General features: G+C 45.5%; 1 long non-coding RNA gene and 1 pseudogene across 1 annotated transcript in view; one reads left to right on the top strand and one right to left on the bottom strand.

Annotated features, from left to right (window-relative positions):
- LOC141127856 (uncharacterized) overlaps positions 1-20,603 on the bottom strand; it is a 574,076-nt gene that overhangs the window by 235,908 nt on the left and 317,565 nt on the right. The window lies entirely within an intron of this gene.
- The window catches only part of LOC141127843 (inactive hydroxysteroid dehydrogenase-like protein 1), a 49,780-nt pseudogene that overhangs the window by 21,083 nt on the left and 8,094 nt on the right, over positions 1-20,603 (top strand).

Below are 20,603 nucleotides of genomic sequence, written 5' to 3'. Positions count from 1 at the left end.
AAGACACTAACAAACTTATGGTATACAAGTATTAGTAGGGTATTTCTAAGAGAGAAGGGGGGGGGGGGGTACCGGCCTGTGCACAGACACAGGTCTCTGGGTAGTATTCTATGATGTATTGGCTGGTAAGGATGTACTGTAAACCGATTGGTCCCAAGGGTCCCATATTTTATTAAACTGAGGAACATTATCATGCACAGAAGCCATCAAGTGTTCCATCCTCCGTATCTCGGCTATCAGCTGTAAGAATCTGGACCATGGAGGAGGTGTGTTTGATAACCAGCACAATGGGATAAGCCTCTTGGCAGCTAGAAGTATGTATGAAATCAGCCTATTAGTTTTCCTAGAGATACCAGAAAAAGGAAGGCCCAAAAGGTAATGCAGGGGATCTAGCGGGAGAGACACATCCATCACCTTCTGTATTAATCACATTACTTCATGTCAAAAGGGCTGGATCATAGAGCATTGTCAGAAGATGTGAAATAAAGAGCCAATATCAGTCCAACAGTGCCAGCAATGTGCAGAGACCGAGGGGTCATATTTATAAATAACTTCAGGGGTTTTATACCAAAACATGAGGATTTAATGGACGTTTCCCTCAGGAGCATACATTTAGAGGACTTAAAAGTGGAAGACCATATCCTATCCACATCTGTAAGGAGATGGGTCTACCTATCAAATGAGTCCATCTCCTCATATATAGATGTGTAGTCTCAGTGAGAGGGGTTGACTCATGGAGGATATTATGTATAGAGATTAAATGAAGTTGTTGTGACCCCTGGGCGCACAAATACTCAAACGGGGTGGGTTTATCCAGGGTCAGGGATGGGGAGTGGGAACGAAAGAGGTGTCTGACCTGTAAATAGAAATAAAAAAGGTGGGCTGGGATTTTAAATTTCTCACAAAGAGTGTCAAATGTGTGTAGTCTGCGTGTAATAGGATGAACTAGATTCCAGAGTTGGAACAGGGAAGTGTTTATCCATGGGAGTACCCTACCCAGAGACAAGCTATCTGGTATAGATGGGTTGAAGAGGACATTCATGAGAGGAGGGCAAGTTGAGATAAGAGAGAAGGTCTTGAGGCACTTACGCCAGATAGCTAAGGTGAATCCTATTGGAGCAGTACACTGATGTCTGTAAATAGGATCTATCGAAGGTGAGGGAGTCCATATTAATGAGCATGGATGGACCGGATATAACACACCTTTCTCAATAAGGGACCAGTGGTTGGGTGCCTGCAAGGAGGACCAGGATACAATGGCTCTTAGGTGTGAGACATAGTAATATTTTACTATATCAGGTGCTTCCAAGCCCCCCCTAGATCTTTTGGCAAAAATCACCGAGCTCGCTATATGGTGGGCTCTGTCATTCCAAATTAATTTTAGAAAATTTCTCTGAACTATTTTAAGCTGGGGGGTGGGGATAGCGACAGGTAATGTTTCAAAATGGTATAATAATCTAGGTAAAATGGACATTTTTAGCACATTAATCCTGCCTAGAAGGGATATGGAAAGTTTTGTCCAGCTTTGTAGGGATTTATTAATGTCCAGGAACAGGGAAGGGTAATTTGCAGAATAAAGAGAGGAGTAGGAGGGTGTAAGAAAGACACCCAAGTACTTAAGGGAATTAGTGCACCACTTGTAAGGATAAGAATCTTTGAGCTGTGCTAACAAAAAGGAGGTGCGATATGTATCGGAAGAGCTTCAGTTTTGGAGGTGTTAACCTAATAGCCCAAGATGGCGCCAAAAGTGGAGAGTAAGTTGTGTAGTGAAGGAAGCGACAGGAGCGGGCTATTGATCGTCAACAAAATATCATCTGCGAAGAGTGATCGTTTATACTCCCCTTGTTGCATCACCACCCCACGTATATCCGGGTGTATACAGATGGACTCGGCCAGGGGTTCCAAACACAAAATAAAAAGTAACGGTGATAGAGGACAGCCCTGCCGAGTACCATTTGTCATGGGGAAGCCAGGTGACAAGAAAGAGGACATCTGTACCTGTGCCGTGATCTTAGAGTACAAAGCCTCCAATGCCTTTAGGAAAGGCCCCTGAAAATCATAAGCACGCAAGGTGGAGAACATATAAGGCCAACTCAGCCTGTCAAATGCTTTTTGTGTGTCCAGACTCAGGATGAGGGCTGGCTGTGAGGATCTGTCAAGGAGATCGATCAAGTCAATAGGGCGTAGAGTGTTATCCCCAGCATGGACCACCTGGTCCCTGTTGATCAATTTGGGGATAAATTTGGACAATGGAGTTGAAGGGTCCTTACCAGACTTCAGGATGACAGAAATGTAAGAATGGGAGAAGTGAGGATGGGGAGATTGTCCCTTGAGTATGGATTCATAGAGAGTCAGCATGTGGGGAGAGAGTATATCGAAAAAGGTTTTATAATAAGAATAGGGTATTCCATCAGGACCTGGTGATTTATGTAACGGGAGCCCTTTAATGATAGATAGGAGTTCCTCAGCTGTTATGGCCGAGTTTAGGCTAGCTAGGTCTGATGAGGACAATTTCGGAAGCCTTATATTGAAGAAGAATTCCTTACATTTTCCTTGGGTGAAATTAAAATTATTGTCAGGGGTTAAGCAGTTATTCAGTTTATGGTAAAATTCACCAAAAGTCCTGGACATCTCTTGGGGACAATGTGTTTTCGTTCCATCAGCTTGAAAGAGAAAGTCAGGGAATGAGTTGAATGGGCGCAGGCATAGTTTATTTACTAATATCTTATGGGGCTTATTAGAATTTTTGCTTTGTCCAGAGTAATGACTTGGCCGCTCTCCCAAGTTGTACGAGTTTGATGTGTTCTCTAAGGGAAATAACCTTACGTAACTTCAACACTGTGGGATTACACAACAGCTTTCTCTCTGCTGTCACCAGATCAGCCGAGAGTGACTGTATAAGTTTGTTTCTGTCCTTTTTCAGACGAGAACTTTCGGCTATACACTCACCACGAAATACAGCCTTGTGGGCCTCCCACAGTGTAGAGAAGTTAGATACAGATCCTACATTAAGCTGAAAGAATTCTTTTAGGCCTGTTGCTAGTTTAGTGCGTGAAACCTCGTCTTGCAAAAGGTAATCATTGAGTCGCCAATGACATGATCTAGTATAGGTTTATGAGAGCATAAGGTCTAGCATGATGGGAGCATGGTCTGACCATGTTATGGGGGATGTCAGATTCAGTAACATAGGGGACGAGAGGGGCGGAGATAAAGAAATGATCAAGGCGAGAGTACATTTTATGGGCCGTAGAATAAAACGTGAGTTGTTTAGCGGATGGGAGTTTGATCCTCCATGAGTCAAAAAGTTGATGAGATCTAATACATTTACGGAATTAATTTGCTTGAGATGTTTGTTTTTTCGAGGGGGTATCATTAAACAGTGTTTGCCTATCTCTAGTGGGGGACATGACCAGATTGAAATCCCCTCCAACAATCATGAAGGGTTGAGAGTGATATTGAGAGGAGTCAAAAAGTTTGTTGAGGAAATCAATCTGGCCAGTGTTGGGGGCATAAAGATTCACTAGAGTGAAGGAGGAGTTCATATAGTCACAATCTAGGATTAGGAACCTACCATGGGGGTCTGTATGTGTATTCTTAATCTTGATAAGACACCCTTTTTTAATCAGGATTGCCACTCGTGCCTTGCCCGTGGAATAAGAGGCAAAGTAGGAGATGCGGAAGGATTTTGAGGCAAATTTAAACGAGCCACCTGCTCGGAAATGTGTCTCTTGTATCATTATCACATCTGCGCCTGAGGATCTAAACTCCTTCAGTGCCACCCAACGTTTCCGTATTGAGCCCAGTCCCTTTACGTTGTATGACATGATCCTCAATGCCATATGTGCATTACCATCTTAGGAGCTTGTGCTAGTGCAAAAAACATGAAAACCCACAATACATAGAATATATGGAGAAAGATATGAGGTTGGGAGGCATCCCATACAGACAGAGTAATCCTTCGGTACCTGTGCTTAAACCAATATACCATGTGGAGGTATGGACAGCAAAAGGAAGGAAAAAAAATTAAGAAAATATTGTAAGTTTGACCAACAGAGTTGGCATCCGTGCATAGACATGAGAAAAAAGGAAAGCAAAAAACAGAAACGTAATCACATAATAATACCAAAAATAAGAAAAAGAAAAAAACCTGTAGTTGAGTACCTGAGACATGGCCATGTCTCAGGAGGCCCCAGAGAACAATAGAGGCCATGCAGGGACACATGAGGACCTCCACCAGGAGATTCCAGGGAGAGAGGGTGGGGTCCGCCTGCTCTCCTTATGAACTTGGCAGTATTTGCAAAGAGTCAGGTAAAAGAGATCCTGATATTTATATAAAAAGTAAGAGGAAAAAAAAAAGATAAAGTCAAAAACAGGAACAACTGTCAACCTGATGATAGTTAAAAAATATTTAAAAAATATTTCTATAGGGCGCACAGGGCTAGTATAGTCTAGATAATGTCTCTATATAAGGCAGTCCCAAATAAGCATGAGGATGCTGGTGGAAATGGTGGAAATGATGGGATGGTATTCTTCAACACAAAGGGCTGCAGCTTAATGAGACTGAAGCAGGGTCTATAGAAACACAAGAAAACAAACAAAGGCGCCTCTAAGTGTAGAAGAAAGACAAGTTTAATGCCCCAACTGGGTTCCAAAAGCACTTACAAGATGGAAGGTGTAGTCAGGCACTTCGCAAGTGGAGCTGCATTGGAAAGGGTCACAGTGGGAGGAAGCATTCAGAGCGGATGAATGTAATACAAGGCAGCGGCAGTGTGTAAGTGCTTTTGGAACCCAGTTGGGGCATTAAACTTGTCTTTCTTCTACACTTAGAGGCGCCTTTGTTTGTTTTCTTGTGTTTCTATAGAACCTGATGATAGTGACCAAGAACTTTAACATTGATACCCCATTGGTTGGGTAAGTTTTACCCCCAGTAAAACATGGGGTAATTTATAGACCAATAGTCCAGAGCACTAAACTGCGTACCTTTTAGACTATGGAAAAATCAGAAAAAGAAAAAAATGAGCCCCAGTGTGCCCGGAGAGGGCATTAAGGAGGTTGCTTGGAGGGTCTTGGACGTTGTGGTGTGGATTGCTGTTTCTTTGATCTGCTTCTCACAGGGGTCCAGACACGATTTGTTGTAGTAAGAAATAGACGAGCCTGAACAGGAGGAGGGATTAGATCTTCTTCCGGTATAGGGGGGAGGCCAAGACTTTTTATGAAAGCTTCTCCCTCTTGAAGAACACAGAGGCTGTGTTGAACGCCATCTTTGGATACGGTGAGATGAAAGGGAAAGTCCCAGTAATAAGGAACCTGGTGGTGCTGTAAATGGGATGTGATTGGGCGTAGGTTTCTTCGCTTGGCCAGGGTGGTAGGAGAGAGATCACTGAAGATCTTTAATTTTGCCCCTTTGTACACGAGTTGGGATTTATTGCGAGTGGCCAGTGTCAGTGCCTCTTTGTTATCGTAATAGTGGAACCTCACTATAACATCCCTGGGTCTTGCTTCAGCCGGAGGTTTTGGGCCCAGAGAGCAGTGGGCCCTGTCAAGATGCCAGTCCACATCCACTACCATGGGGGCTGGGACATTTAAAAGGCCAAGGAGATAAGAGCACAGAGCGGGGTCCCCCACTGTCTCAGGGATACCCCGGAAGCGCAGGTTCTGCCTTCTCGCCCTGTTTTCCAGGTCCTCTTGTTGTACTTGTAGCTGGGACACTGTATGTCTAGGGTTATGGTTTTCCTCCTCAATAGCCTGTACATAATTAACCATTTCATCCAGTTTGTATTCAAGGGCATCAGTACGTTCCCCAATTTGGTTCAGCTTAGCGTCCAACTTGGCATCTAAGATAGCTGGGATGAGAAACTCTTGTGAAATGGAGGGGATGGGAGCCAGGATCTGGGTGTCCGCTGTGTGTGTATCTGCATCATCCATCCCCAGGAGCGGGTCCATAGATGCGAAGGGATCTGTGGGAGAACTCGAGACCGCGGCTTGCGGCCTAGTTATATACCGATCCATGTGAGTCTCCTGTCGCGGCCTGAATATCGGTTTGTAGTACTGCTGCTGCTGGCCAATTTTGCCCATGGGGTGCCTGAAGAGTGTAGGTATCAATTCGGCTTACCCCCGGCACTGACTGTGGCTCTTGTAGCTTCTCAGGGGTCCCCGAGGGCAGACGGAGACTGGAGCTCTCTCAAAAGACGTCCTCCATGTTAAACGCCGCACATGGGCCCCGGCTTATTGTTTATAGACCCACCCCACACTATAAAATGTTCCTTCCCAGAGCAGTAATTTGCAGTGTGACATTGGAGTGGAGATAGATTAAACAGGGCTCTGTTCATTGCTACTAGCGAGTTAGTGTACTATAGTGTGCTATTGTGATTCTATTGTGAGTGTAAAGTATCAGTGTAGTGTGAATATAGTGATAGTGCGGCGTGAGTGTAGTGCAACCTTCCTTTTCTACTTCAGTGTCAGTTTATTGTGTCAGGGCAGCTTTACTGCAGTATATTGAAGTGTGTCAGTTTAGTGTGTCAGGGCACTTTTACTGCACTTTTACTGCAGTATATTGTAGTGTGTCAGGGCACTTTTACTGCAGTATATTGAAGTGCATTATTGCATTTTAACTGCAGTATATTGAAGTGCGTTAGTGCACTTTTACTGCAGTAAAATGGAGTGCGCCAGTGCACTTTTACTGCAGTAGGGGACAACAATGGTAAACAACAAATTGGCAGTTATGTTCTCCCAGCCACAGCATATTGGCAAGTTGGCTCCAGTGATGATGAGGATGGAGGAGATGATGATGATGAGGTCACTGCCATGACTTGGGTGCCGGATAGAGCATTTTTATTGGATAATATATTAGAAACAGACAGGAGCAGATGGAATGGAATGTAACAAGTTATTATCATGTTTTTTTTTGTTTTTTATTTCTTGTCTGGCTGTATGTGCAGAATGGAATGTAATATACAGAAGGATTGTTCATTTTTCTCCTGTTATATAAAAGAAAAATAAATAAATTATAAGGACAGAGGAGGAAAGTGAGGGTGAGGCACAACCCCAACGAGGCAGCCATCATGAAAGAGTAGAGAGCAGCCACCCTATTCTATCACATTGAGCTGTTATCCCCCGGCCCACTTCCCAGCTGTCTGGGCCTTTTTTAGGACATGTGCAGGCAATCACACTGTTGCAATTCGGCCTCAAGTATATCAAGCATACCAGCATATCAGCCATTTAATCTACCACCAGTCAGCCCATTGGCAAGAGCACCTGAAAGCCACACAAAAGGGATGCAATTCTGCTCCTCCTCACCTTTCAGGTCTACGCCTACTATATCTCATGACCCCTCAACAGCCTCCATTGACAGGGATGATGGCATAGCGAAGGGTGTCACAGGTCCTTGCAGCACTTCTGCCAGCAGCACACCACCAGCTGCAGCAGCCAGCAGGCTAATTTCTCTGCCCCAGTTGCTTCAACGAAAAACAAAAAAACAGTAACTGCCACCCACATGCCCACCATCTCTATTGGCAAGACTTGCCTTGACTCATTGAGAAGTCACTATAATTGTCTGGAGTCCTCACCTTAAATCAGGGAGGTGTATACAGAAATATACTATCTAATTCTCTTCAAGAAATGACTACCGGCTACACCTTGACTGACAACACACCCTGGGATTGTTGCTGAACATTCAAGATGGCTGCCATTCTTTATTTTCCGAGGTAATGGTGGCACCCTGTATATAGTGAACTCTTGAGCCCTGCACCCTGTATGTAGCACACTCTTGAGCCTTTTACCCTGCACATAGCGTGATCCTAAGTCCTGCACCTTGTGGGTAGTTCACCTCTGAGGCGTGCACTTTGTACGTAGCGTACTCCTGAGCCCTGCACACTGTATGTAGGTCACTCCTGGGCCCTGCAGCCTGTACATAGCATACTTCTGATTTCTGCACTCTATACGTAGCGCACTCCTGATCTCTGTACTCTGCATGTACAATACTCCTGGACTTTGCACTCTGTATGTAGTACACTCCTGAACCCTGCACACTAATGAACCCTGCACTCTGTACATAGTACACTCCTAAACCCTGCACTTTGTATGTACCGACCTTCCGGACACTGCATGCTGTACATAGCACACCCCTGAACCCTTCCCTCAGAATGTAGCACAATCCTGAACCCTGGACTCTGCACTCTGTATGTAGTGCATGCCTGAACCCTGTGCAAAACACACTCCTGGTATTTAACAAGGTCTTTTTAAGACCCTCTAAATGTTAGTCCAATTTGGCCACACCCTCCCTTTGATATGGTGTGCTCTCCCACTGCGGGGGTAGCTTGTGGAGGGGGGCACAGTTGAGTTCTTGCACCTATTCACTGAGAAAAAAGGCCGTATTATTATTATTATCTTTAACAGGCTGCCTAAGACCTGGTTCACACAGTGGCGACTTGTCAGACGACTTAGCCGCCTGACAAGTCGCGTCCTGTACAATGGAACCGTTCTAATAGGAGCGACTCAAGTCGCTCCGACTTAGAAAAAGATTCCTATACTACTTTGGGGGTGACTTCAGGCGACTTGCATTGACTTCTATACAGAAGTAATTTTGCAAGCCGCCGCTGAAGTCGTGTGCAGGTCGCCTCTGTGAGTTGCGCTGCAAGTCGTGCCGCCCCTGTGTGAACCGGGTCTTAAGGATGTGTTTTCCGTGTAGCATCAGCATGTCCACCAGATTATTTTTGTGTATTATACCACAACTTAACGCAGTCTCTATAAATCACTGCAGTTCATCTTTTCTTTTCCACAGGAGCCACAGAAGGCATTAGTAAAGCATATGCAGAGGAGCTGGCAAGTCATGGTGTCAACATCATCTTGGTCAGCCGCAACCCTGAGAAGCTTAAAAAAGTATCTGATGCCATTGCTGCGACTTACAAAGTAAAAACTCAGTTCATAGTGGCTGATTTCACAGCCACTATGTAAAGTCTATCCTCATATTAAGGAAGCTCTGAGAAATGTAGAAGTGGGTATTTTAGTTAACCACTTGACGACGCCGATGTACGTTGGCAAGGTGGCACGGACAGGCAAAATCACGTACATACATGTGATTTGCCTTCCGTGGGTGGGGGGTCCGATCGGACCCCCCCCGGTGCCCGAGGCGGTCGCCATTTCTTCACGGGCGATGAGAGGTCAGGGGGAGGCCATCCATTGTTGGCCACCCCCTCCCGATCGCTCCCGGCGAATGAAAACGCTTCCTTTCCCTCTGTAATGTAAACAGAGGGAAAGGAAGTGATGTCATCCCTCCTCGAGCTGGTCTTTTCGATCCGGTGCCGAGGAGAGAAGACATCAAGTAAGTCTGCACAACACTACACTTCCAGTAGAACACGCCAGGCACACTTGTCACCCCCCTTCACACCCCGATCACCCCCCTGTACCCCCTGTCACACTGACACCAATAGCAGTTTTTTTTGCATTGGTGTCAGTTTGTGACAGTTATAAGTGTTAGGGCAGTTAGGTTACCCCCCTTTAGGTCTAGGGTACCCCCCTTAGGTCCAGGGTACCCCCCTAACCCCCCCTAATAAAAGTTAACCCCGTGATCACCCCCCGTCACCAGTGTCGCTAAGCGATCGTTTTTCTGATCGCTGTATTAGTGACACAGGTGACGCTAGTTAGGGAGGTAAGTATATAGGTTCGCTGTCAGTGTTTTATAGCGACAGGGACCCCCATATACTACCTGCTAAAGGTTTTAACCCCCTGATTGCCCCCTAGTTAACCCTTCACCAGCGATCACCATATAAGTGTTACGGGTGACGCTGGTTAGCTAGTTTGTTTTTTGTAGTTTATTATAGTTTATTATAGTTTATCATAGTTTTAGGGCACCCGCCGTTTATTACCTTATAAAGGTTTAACCCACTAATTGCCCGGCGGTGATATAAATTACGTTTTTAGGGTCAGATAAGGTCTGCGTCGCCCCAGGCAGCGTCAGGTTAGCGCCAGTACCGCTAAAACCCACGCACGCAGCATACACCTCCCTTAGTGCTATAGTATCTGAGCGGATCGATGTCTGATCCGATCAGATCTATACTCCCCAGCAGTTTAGGGTTCCCTGAAACGCAGTGTTAGCGGGATCAGCCCAGATACCTGCTAGCACCTGCGTTTTGCTCCTCGGCCCAGCCCAGCCCAGCCCACCCAAGTGCAGTATCGATCGATAACTGACACTTAGAAAACACTAAGCACACATAACTGCAGCGTTCGCAGAGTCAGGCCTGATCCCTGCGATCGCTAACAGTTTTTTGGTAGTGTTTTGATACAGTCGCTGACAGGAGCTTTTTTGCCTGTGAGTCTCACTAGTGTACCCTTAAATTTAGAGCCCAAAATGGCAAATCGAAGGTACACTAGTGAAGAGGCCTACACGTTACTGAGCATGACAGATAGTGAAGAGGAAGTCACTTATCTGTCAGATTCAGGCTCAGAATACGATCCTGTAGAGGACAGCGGCTCCATGACAGATAGCACTGACAACGGAGTTGTGGTCCCTGCTAGGGTCAGGCGTACCAGACCCCGAACTTCTTCTGTCCTTGAAGTGCAAGAACCGCAGGGCTCTCTTATGGAGCAGAGAAGTACTAGTGCCGCTATTCCTTCTGGTGAACTGGCAAGCACCAGCGGCCTAGTACACCCTGGTCGTACATCCAGCACTGCAGTATCACGTGGTGACGTGGCGAGTCCCATAAGTGCAGTTCAAGCTGGTGAGGTGGCAAACACTAGTAGTGTCCCGCTGCCACCAAGAAGACAAAGACAGGCCCGTCGTGCCCATAGTGCCCTTCCTGCTGCATTCGCCAATCCGAATTGGGAACCCACCACTTCTGCAGCACCCGTACTTCCCCCTTTCACTGGCCAACCCGGAATTCAGGTGGAAACAGTTGACTTTACACCACTGGATTTTTATTCACTGTTTTTCACCGAAGATCTCTATAGATCTATTGTGGATCAAAGCAATTTGTACGCTGGTCAACACATCGCCACTATTCCCCAGTCCTCCCTTGCCAGAGATTGAAGACCAATTACGGTCTCCGAATTTAAGATCTTTCTGGGCCTTTCCCTCCTCATGGGCTTGAATAAAAAGAGTAAGTTGCGGTCATATTGGTCCACTGACCCAATTTACCATTCGCCCTTGTTCTCTGCTTCCATGGTCAGGGCACGATACGAGCAGATTTTGCGGTTCATGCACTTCAACGACAATGAACTCTGTCGTCCTCGTGGAGACCCTGCATACGATCGGCTCTACAAAATTCGGCCCCTCGTAAACCACTTCAACCAACGTTTTGCAGACTTGTTTACCCCCCATCAAGTTGTCTGCGTTGATGAGTCCCTGATTAAATTTTCTGGCCGCTTGTCATTCAAACAGTACCTTCCCAGCAAGCGTGCCAGATACGGGGTCAAGATGTATAAGTTCTGTGACAGGGCCACAGGCTATACATGTAGTTTTATGGTTTACGAGGGCAAAGATAGTCACGTAGAGCCGACAAACTGCCCTGACTACATAGGAAGCGCTGGCAAGATAGTGTGGGACTTGGTGTCACCCTTATTCGGAAAGGGTTACCACTTGTACGTGGACAATTATTATACGAGCGTGCCACTTTTTAGTCACTTGTTTGATCATCAGATTGGAGCATGTGGCACCGTGAGACCTAATCGCCGGGGCTTTCCCCAGCGGCTTGTAGATTCCCGTCTTAGGCTGGGGGAGAGAGCCTGCTTGAAGTATAATAATTTGCTCGCTATGAAGTGGAGGGATAAGAAGAATGTTTTCGTTCTCACCTCCCTTCATGCAGACACGACGACCCAAATTACTACGTCGACTGGTGTTGTGGAGAAACCCCTCTGTGTCCACGAATATAACCTTAATATGGGAGGGGTGGACCTCAACGACCAGTTGTTGGCGCCGTACCTAGTTGCCCGTAAGGCCAGACGCTGGTACAAAAAAGTGTCTGTTTATTTATTTCAATTGGCTTTGCTGAACGCTCATGTGCTATACAGAGCTTCAGGACGGACTGGATCCTTCCTTAAATTCCAGGAAGAGATCGTCAGAGCCCTTCTGTTTCCAGACGGTGCTCTACCTCACCTTCCCCAACCAAATGCAGTAGGCCGGCTGCATGAGAGGCATTTTCCTTATGCCCTCCCGAGTACCCCTACCCAAAAAATATGTCGTGTCTGCAGCAAGCGCAGATTTAGGCGTGACACCCGGTGTTATTGTCCCTCCTGTCCTGGCAATCCTGGTCTTTGCATGGGTGAATGTTTTGAACACTACCATACACTAGTTGAGTATTATGCCCCGTACACTCAGTCGGATTTTCCGACGGAAAATGTGTGATAGGACCTTGTTGTCGGAAATTCCGACCGTGTGTGGGCTCCATCACACATTTTCCATCGGATTTTCCAACACACAAAGTTTGAGAGCAGGCTATAAAATTTTCCGACAACAAAATCCGTTGTCGGAAATTCCGATCGTGTGTACACAAATCCGACGCACAAAGTGCCACGCATGCTCTGAATAAATAAAGAGATGAAAGCTATTGGCTACTGCCCCGTTTATAGTCCCGACGTACGTGTTTTACGTCACCGCGTTCAGAATGATCGGATTTTCCGACAACTTTGATTGACCGTGTGTATGCAAGACAAGTTTGAGCCAACATCCGTCGGAAAAAATCCTAGGATTTTGTTGTCGGAATGTCCCATCAATGTCCGACCGTGTGTACGGGGCATTAGCGTAGGGTTCAGCACTGCACAGACTAGGACCCACTTTCACAGGGTCTCCCAAGATGCCATTGCATTTTGAGAGACCCAAACCTGGAACCAGTCACAAAAGTTAAAAGTTACTAAAAAAAGTATAACAAAAAAAAATATAAAAACACAAAAAAAATATGAAATAAAAAAACCAAAAATAGTTGTTGTTTTATTGTTCTCTCTCTCTCTATTCTCTCTCTATTGTTCTGCTCTTTTTTACTCTATTCTATTCTGCAATGTTTTATTGTTATTATGTTTTACCATGTTTGCTTTTCAGATATGCAATTTTTTTATACTTTACTGTTTACTGTGTTTTGTTGGTAACCATTTTATTGTTTTCAGGTACGCCATTCAGTTGCAGCGCGGATTTATTTATCTTGACAGCAACAGCGTTTGCTCCCACGATATATAAAGCTGTGACTCCAGCGCTGGCGGAGGTGATTTCACCACCACAGTTACATACTTCAGCATATATGCCGAAGCGTGGGGGCAGCAGTGGGTGGAGGAGCGATTTGCTCCTGCCTTTTGCGGGAGGATGCCCCATGCTTCGGCATATATATATTTTAGGCACAGGTTGCGTTAAATGTTTTATTTTTTACTATGTTTTTTTTTGTATTTGCTTTGCAGGTATGGTAAGTCTTACTGTTATACTGTAATGTTACTTTGTTTTATTGTTAACCATCATTTGCTTAGCAGGTACGCCATTCAGTTGCAGCGCGGATTTATTTATCTTGACAGCAACAGCGTTTGCTCCCACGATATATAGAGCCGTGACTCCAGCGCTGTCGGAGGTGATTTCACCACCACAGTTACATACTTCAGCATATATATGCCGAAGCGTGGGGGCAGCAGTGGGTGGAGGAGCGATTTGCTCCTGCATTTTGCGGGAGGATGCCCCCATGCTTCGGCATATATATATTTTAGGCACAGGTTGCGTTAAATGTTAAAAAAAAAAAAATTGTCACTTTCCCGCAACTTGTGTCAAAAAATAAAATATTCCATGGACTCAACATGCCTCTCAGCAAATAGCTTGGGGTGTCTACTTTCCAAAATGGGATCATTTGGGGGGGTTTTGTGCCATCTGGGCATTTTATGGCCTTCAAAACTGTGATAGGTAGTGAGGAGTGAAATAAAAAATGTATGCCCTTAGAAATCCTGAAGGCGGTGATTGGTTTTCGGGGCCCCGTACGCGGCTAGGCTCCCAAAAAGTCCCACACATGTGGTATCCCCATACTCAGGAGAAGCAGCTGAATGTATTTTGGAGTGCAATTCCACATAGGCCCATGGCCTGTGTGAGCAATATATCATTTAGTGACAACTTTTTGTAAATATTTTTTTTTTTGTCATTATTCAATCACTTGGGACAAAAAAAATAAATATTCAATGGGTTCAACATGCCTCTCAGCAATTTCCTTGGGGTGTCTACTTTCCAAAATAGGGTCATTTGGGGGGGGGGGGTTTGTACTGCCCTGCCATTTTAGCACCTCAAGAAATGACATAGGCAGTCATAAACTAAAAGCTGTGTAAATTCCAGAAAATGTACCCTAGTTTGTAGACGCTATAACTTTTGCGCAAACCAATAAATATACGCTTATTGACATTTTTTTTACCAAAGACATGTGGCCGAATACATTTTGGCTCAAACATGTGCTGTCTTGGCATTTTATGGCCTTCGAAACTGTGATAGGTAGTGAGGAGTGAAATCAAAAATTTACGCCCTTAGAAATCCTGAAGGCGGTGATTGGATTTCGGGGCCCCGTATGCGGCTAGGCTCCCAAAAAGTCCCATGGCATGTTTGAGCAATATATCATTTAGTGACAACTTTGTGCAAAAAAAAAAAAAAAAAAAGTGTTACTTTCCAGCAACTTGTGTCAAAAAATAAAATATTCCATGGACTCAACATGCCTCTCAGCAAATATCCTGGGGTGTCTACTTTCCAAAATGGGGTCATTTGGGGGGGTTTTGTGCCATCTGGGCATTTTATGGCCTTCAAAACTGTAATAGGTATTGAGGAGTGAAATCAAAAATGTATGCCCTTAGAAATCCTGAAGGCGGTGATTGGTTTTCGGGGCCCCGTACGCGGCTAGGCTCCCAAAAAGTCCCACACATGTGGTATCCCCATACTCAGGAGAAGCAGCAGAATGTATTTTGGGGTGTAATTCCACATATGCCCATGGCATGTTTGAGCAATATATCATTTAGTGGCAACTTTGTGCAAAAAAAAAAAAAAAAAGTGTTACTTTCCCGCAACTTGTGTCAAAATATAAAATATTCCATGGACTCAACATGCCTCTCAGCAAATAGCTTGGGGTGTCTACTTTCCAAAATGGGGTCATTTGGGGGGGTTTTGTGCCATCTTGGCATTTTATGGCCTTCAAAACTGTGATAGGTAGTGAGGAGTGAAATAAAAAATTTACGCCCTTAGAAATCATAAAGGAGGTGCTTGGTTTTCGGGGTCCCGCAACGCGGCTAGGCTCCCAAAAAGTCCCACACATGTGGTATCCCCATACTCAGGAGAAGCATCTAAATGTATTTTGGGGTGCAATTCCACATATGCCCATGGCCTGTGTGAGCAATATATCATTTAGTGACAACTTTGTGCAAAAAAAAAAAAATTGTCACTTTCCCGCAACTTGTGTCAAAAAATAAAATATTCCATGGACTCAACATGCCTCTCAGCAAATAGCTTTGGGTGTCTTCTTTCCAAAATGGGGTCATTTGGGGGGGTTTTGTGCCATCTGGGCATTTTATGGCCTTCAAAACTGTGATAGGTAGTGAGGAGTGAAATCAAAAATGTATGCCCTTAGAAATCCTGAAGGCGGTGATTGGTTTTCGGGGCCCCGTACGCGGCTAGGCTCCCAAAAAGTCCCACACATGTGGTATCCCCATACTCAGGAGAAGCAGCTGAATGTATTTTGGAGTGCAATTCCACATAGGCCCATGGCCTGTGTGAGCAATATATCATTTAGTGACAACTTTTTGTAAATATTTTTTTTTTTGTCATTATTCAATCACTTGGGACAAAAAAAATAAATATTCAATGGGTTCAACATGCCTCTCAGCAATTTCCTTGGGGTGTCTACTTTCCAAAATGGGGTCATTTGGGGGGGTTTTGTACTGCCCTGCCATTTTAGCACCTCAAGAAATGACATAGGCAGTCATAAACTAAAAGCTGTGTAAATTCCAGAAAATGTACCCTAGTTTGTAGACGCTATAACTTTTGCGCAAACCAATAAATATACGCTTATTGACATTTTTTTTACCAAAGACATGTGGCCGAATAAATTTTGACCTAAATGTATGACTAAAATTGAGTTTATTGGATTTTTTTTATAACAAAAAGTAGAAAATATCATTTTTTTTCAAAATTTTTGGTCTTTTTCCGTTTATAGCGCAAAAAATAAAAACCGCAGAGGTGATCAAATACCATCAAAAGAAAGCTCTATTTGTGGGAAGAAAAGGACGCAAATTTCGTTTGGGTACAGCATTGCATGACTGCGCAATTAGCAGTTAAAGCGATGCAGTGCCAAATTGAAAAAAGACCTCTGGTCCTTAGGCAGCATAATGGTCTGGGGCTCAAGTGGTTAACAATGTTGGAGTGTTCTATGATTATCCACAGATCACTACAGAGGTTCCAGAAAACAAACTATGGGAGATCATTAATATCAATATTGGAGCAGATGTCATGATGGTTCATATTGTTCTCCCAGGAATGGTACAGAGGAAGAGAGGAGCCAATATTAACGTGTCCTCTGCATCTTGTTGCAAACCCACCCCTCTAATGAATATTTATGCATCTTGCAAGGTAACCTATCTACCTGACTAATTGTGAGCACATTGCAGAAAAAGAAGAAGTATCATTTACATTTTGTATGTAAGCTTGACCATTGTAGTCTCATATAGGCTTTCGCATGCTAATTTTAAAAGTTATTTTGAATTCATTAAAAATAATACCTGGTGGTCCTGCCATGAAGGTTCTATTATAGGCACTTTCTGTACAGGGTAACTCCCAATTGTTCTTGTGTGTTGTCACCCTGTATCAAGCAGGGTACACTCTTTTTTATTTTTTATTGGTTGAACAGATGATTTTGAGTCTTTTTTTAACCCCACTATCTATGTAACACTGCACATGTATGTTCCACTGTGTTCACGATTAGGAAACTCACAGAAAAATGACCTGCAGCACTTGCTGTTAACATGCATGTAGGCAGGAAGTGGTTGTAAAGAGGCTGCCAGAAATCAACAGTGAATATATGCAACAAAGGATGAAATAAATGTTAAAACAGTATTATTTTTTAAAAGGTGACTGCTTATGATACACAGTGCTTTAGCAAATTCAATGTCTTTCATTTAGGGTTTACATGTACTTTAACTACTTTAGCACTGAGGATGTACATACAATGTACATACAAATCCTGCTCCATTTGCTTCTTCCCTGGTCACAGCAGCCAGTGAAAATGATACCTGAAACCAAAATTGATGAAATCCTTGTTGTCACTTCCAGGATTTTACTAGCTAGGGAAGGTCAGAAAAACGGAAAATTGTATACTCACCTTGCCGTAATTTTCCTTTCTTGTCGTATCTTCATGGCAGCATACACTTTGGGTTGTGACTCCGCCCCTCACAACCTGATAGGACCACATAGCTATAAGTTGTAAAGATGGCCCCCGCCCCAGTATTCTCCGTATATATATCACCTTAGACGGGTGGGAAATTGTATGCTGCCATGAAGATACGACAGGAAAGGAAAATTACGGAAAGGTGAGTATACAATTTTCCGTTTTCCTGTCGCATCATGGCAGCATACACTTTGGGGAGTAACTCGCAAAGACTGGGTGGGGATTCAAACTAAGTTTATTAATCAGAGAACAGAAGAATTGGCCTGGATAACGGCTCTTCTGAAATCCACTGTGGATAAACAGGCGGAATCCACTTTGTAATGGGTCATAAAGGTGTTCCTGGAAGACCAGGTAGCCGCTCTGCAAATTGTCTCCGCCGAGACTCTACAATATGCCGTCCAGGAGGTTGCCACTGCCCTGGTGGAATGTGCCCTTAAGCCCTCAGGTACTTGCTGACTGCTCAATGAATAGGCCTTTTTTATGGTCTTCACCAGCCATGACGCAATGGTGCGTGAGGATGCCGCTTGACCTCTCCTGAATCCATGCGGAATAATTAGGAGACTTTCCGTTTTCCTGATGGATCTGGTAGCTGAGAGGTACTCCAGGACATTACCCTTGACGTCCAGTGGGTGAGGATCGCCCTGTTCCGTGGTGAGTGCCGGAAGGTTAATCTCTTGGTTGAAGTGAAAGGATGAGGTTACCTTGGGTATGAACCGGTCTGAAGGTTTTAAGACTAATCTGTCTGGCAATACTACCAGATATGGATCACTAACCATTAAGGCCTGCATCTCTGACACCCGCTTAGCCGATGTTATGGCTATCAGGAATGAGACTTTTAGCGTCAGATCCCATAAGGATATGTTCTCATTCGGAAAGAAGGGTTCCTTAGATAGAGCTTCCAGTACAACTGAGAGGTCCCAGACTGGGAAGGAAGGTTTCCTAGGAGGTCTCAGCTTTAGACAGGCCCGTTGGAACTGAACCACAAGGGGATCTTGTGCCCATCTGACTCCTGTCAGGGCGGACAAGGCCGAGACTTGGACCTTTAGAGTACTTGATCTAAGACCCTTCTCTAGGCCTAGTTGAAGGAACTCCAGGACCTGTGACACCGATGGTGAGGATGAGTCTCAACCTTACTGTTGAGCGAAGGGGGTAAACTTCTCCCAGACTCGCCTGTAAGTAATATTCGTGGTAGGTCTCCTGGCCTGGAGTAGGGTATCCACCACTCTCTGGGAGCATCCTTGCTCTAGGTACCTAGCCCTTTCAGCCTCCAGGCCATCAAATGTAGCTTCTCCGGGTTCGGGTGAAGAAGATGACCCTGGGAGAGTAGGTCTGGTGACAACGGAAGGGGCAGGGGATCTGCCGTATTCAGCTGTATCAGAGTGGTAAACCATGGCCTCCTCGGCCAGAAGGGAATTACTGCCACCACCAGTGCCGATGACTCCTTGAGTCTCAGGAGAAACCTCGTTATGAGTGGAGTTGGAGGAAAGATGTATCCTAGATGGAAATTCCAGGGGTGCAGGAGACAATCCGTCCCCTCCGCCGAAGGGAATGGTATTCTCGATAGAAATCTCCGACATTTCGCATTCTCTGGGGTTGCCGCCAGGTCTATCTCTGGAGGACCCCAAGTCCTGCATATGAGGGCGTAGGCCTGTGGGTTCAGAGACCACTCGTGATTGGAGGTGAAATTCCTGCTCAGCGAGTCGGCCAGCACATTCTGGACTCCCGGAACATAGACTGCCCTTAAGCTTAACAGGTTCAGTTGTGCCCACTCTAGAACAGGACGGACCTCCTGCATCATGGACCTGCTTCTGGTGCCCCCCTGCCTGTTGATATAGGCAACCGCGACCTTGTTGTCCATTCTTAGAAGAACATGTTTCCCTCTCAAAAGCGAGCCGAAGGACAGGAGCGCTTGGAATGCTGCTCTCATTTCTAACACATTCGACACTGTGTCCTGTGCCTTGAATGGCCAGCGGCCTTGGGCCGCAAAGTGCTGATGGTGGGCTCCCCACCCCTGCAGACTGGCATCTGAGGTCACCGTCTCCTGGTAAGGGGTGATTATGTGCTTGCACCTTCCTAGGTTGCGAGGCCGTATCCACCACAGCAATGACTGCTTCACCTCTTGAGGGATGTGAATCGTCTGCGACATCGAAACACTGTTCCACTGGCGCAGGAAGGAAATCTGGAAAGGCCTCGAGTTCCATTGCGCCCACTGAACCATCGGAATGGTGGATGCCAAGGAGCCCAGGATACTGAGGCATGTTCTGGCTGGTAATCTCCTGGCCGAGATGGCCTTCTTCACTTTCTGAATCAGGGGGGAAATCTTCTCCTCTGGAAGTTCCACCGTGTTCTCTCTCGTGTCCAGCTCGGCCCCTAGAAAGACCATCCTCTGAGTGGGATGAATACTGCTCTTCTTCCAGTTTATCAGCCACCCTAGAGACTGTAAAGTGGAGACCAGGATTCCCCGATGCTGGATGAGAGACTCCTTGTTGTTCGAGAGAAGCAGGATGTCGTCCAGGTAATCGTGGACTCTCAATCCCCTCTCTCTCAAGTGGGCTATCACGGGCAATAGGACCTTCGTGAATGTCCTGGGTGCGGTGGAGATCCCGAACGGAAGACTTCGGAATTGGAAGTGCCAGCTGTTTATTGTGAAGCGGAGGAATCTCTGGAACTCTGAGTGGATCGGGATATGTAAGTATGTGTCTTGCAGATCGATCGAGAGCATCCAGTCCCCCCGATTTATTGCTTGAAGGATCGACTGGAGGCTTTCCATCCTGAATGTTTCTACCCGGATTGACCGGTTGAGTTTCTTTAGGTCCATAACAGGACGGAAGTCCCCTGACTTTTTTCGTACTAGAAAGAGTGGGGAATAGAAACCCTGACCTCTTTGGGATGGTGCGACTTCCACTATTGCCTGTTTCCTTAACAGATCCTGGATGTACTGGACCAAAGACAACCTTTTCTCCCGGAAGGAGGAATCCTGGTTGCGCAGAAGTGATCCCTTGGGGGGCGGTTCTTGAACGACCACCTGTGTCCGACCCGGATGGTGGATACTGTCCATGGGTCCTTTATCAATTCCGTCCAAACCAACCCGAATCTTGTGAGCCTGGCACCCACTACCGCTGGTTGGGCGGACGTACCTTCAAAAAGGTTTCTGTTCATTGGAAGCAGGCGTTTTGGTTTTCTGAAATTTGAGGAAGGACGTCTGAGGGTTCTTCCAAGTTCTCCTGTACTCCT

The sequence above is a fragment of the Aquarana catesbeiana genome, linkage group LG02 (genome assembly GCF_042186555.1).
Source record: "Aquarana catesbeiana isolate 2022-GZ linkage group LG02, ASM4218655v1, whole genome shotgun sequence".
In the NCBI taxonomy this organism is placed as follows: domain Eukaryota; kingdom Metazoa; phylum Chordata; class Amphibia; order Anura; family Ranidae; genus Aquarana; species Aquarana catesbeiana.
The sequence above is the reverse complement of the archived record's forward strand: the minus strand, read 5'-3'. Positions and strand labels throughout refer to the sequence as shown.